The 1,134-nt window shown below is 56.3% G+C and overlaps 1 protein-coding gene across 1 annotated transcript in view; it reads right to left on the bottom strand.

The window, feature by feature from the left end:
• Positions 1 to 369, bottom strand: part of TMEM2 (transmembrane protein 2) — a 71,356-nt gene extending 70,987 nt beyond the window's left edge. Inside the window, exon 1 of the mRNA XM_005868323.2 lies at positions 286 to 369. The gene's annotated coding sequence lies outside the window, so the exon portion shown is untranslated. The remainder of the gene's footprint in view (positions 1 to 285) is intronic.
• Positions 370 to 1,134: the final 765 nt, after the last annotated feature.

Here is a 1,134-nt window from a genome sequence, read left to right as displayed (position 1 = left end):
CCCCGGCTTCAGCTTCGAACTCCTACCCGGCCGCGCCGCGCGCACCCGCCGGGCTGAATCTGACCCTACGCCCTCTTCACCTCTCGGCTGAGCCTCGCTCTGCATCCGATCACCTGCAGCCGAGCCTGCCTCTGCACCCCATCACCTGCAGCCGAGCCTGGCTCTGCACCCCATCACCCCATGGCTGAGCTGGACCGAACTCTGCGCCCCATCATCCCCAAAGGGACTCCCACAATCCCCGCAAATGTTCTGTTCGTCCTGCCACCGCACCACTGCCGCCCCCACCTGGCCAACCACCGACGCTGGGTTCTTGGTCCTTTTCCGAAGACCCAGCCAGCTCTAGGGTCAGGACAGCCTCTGGCAGCTCTGAATGGCCCCAGCTCCCCGTCCTAAAGGCAGAATAAATACACCTCCGGCTCCCCACGCCCCCTGCCCGCGCCTCTCTGGAATGGCTGCCGCTTGCAGGGGTGGCGCTGAAAGCCACTCCCCGGCCCACCCCAGTGTCTGAGTGCCCCTGTATGGCCGCCCCCACCGGGACTGGGGTAGCCCAGCCACCACCACCACGCCCCTCGCTGGAGCTGCTGTCACGGAGGAAAAGCCTTGGGCGCGGCCCGGGCTGGATGTCAGACCCACGAGGTTCCGAGCAAGTGACAGCAGCAGAATTGCCAAATCCGGACCGTCGTCATTCCCTGTTTAATTCGGAATTGGAAGCTTTCCCGTTAGGGAACTCTTTCAGTGAGTATAGTCCAAATAGGATTGTTCAGTTTTCTGTTCTGTGTTGTTGGGTTTTCTTTCTTTCTTTTGCTAAAAACTCAGTCATGTAACCATGACACACCCAGCAGGCGGGAAGGAGAATTTCCTATTTCAAACATTTTGGTTCAGGACTTTGTAGGACTGAATGTTTCTAAATCTTAGCTGATGATAAGATTTCCCTGGGGCATTGGAAAATTTTGGATTCCCAGACCTCACACCTACTGAATCAGAGGGGCCTGGAATATGTAAGTTTGAGAAACAGAGCTAGAGAGCATTCTTGAATTAATTAAAGCCTGGCAAAATGCAGTGCGGTTCAGTGCTGAGACCTTTCAGTGGTTCTCAACCTTCCTAATGCCGCGACCCTTTAATACAGTTCCTCAT

This window comes from Myotis brandtii, unplaced genomic scaffold (assembly GCF_000412655.1).
Source record: "Myotis brandtii unplaced genomic scaffold, ASM41265v1 scaffold266, whole genome shotgun sequence".
Lineage (NCBI taxonomy): Eukaryota > Metazoa > Chordata > Mammalia > Chiroptera > Vespertilionidae > Myotis > Myotis brandtii.
This window is presented reverse-complemented; position numbering and strand designations above follow the sequence as displayed.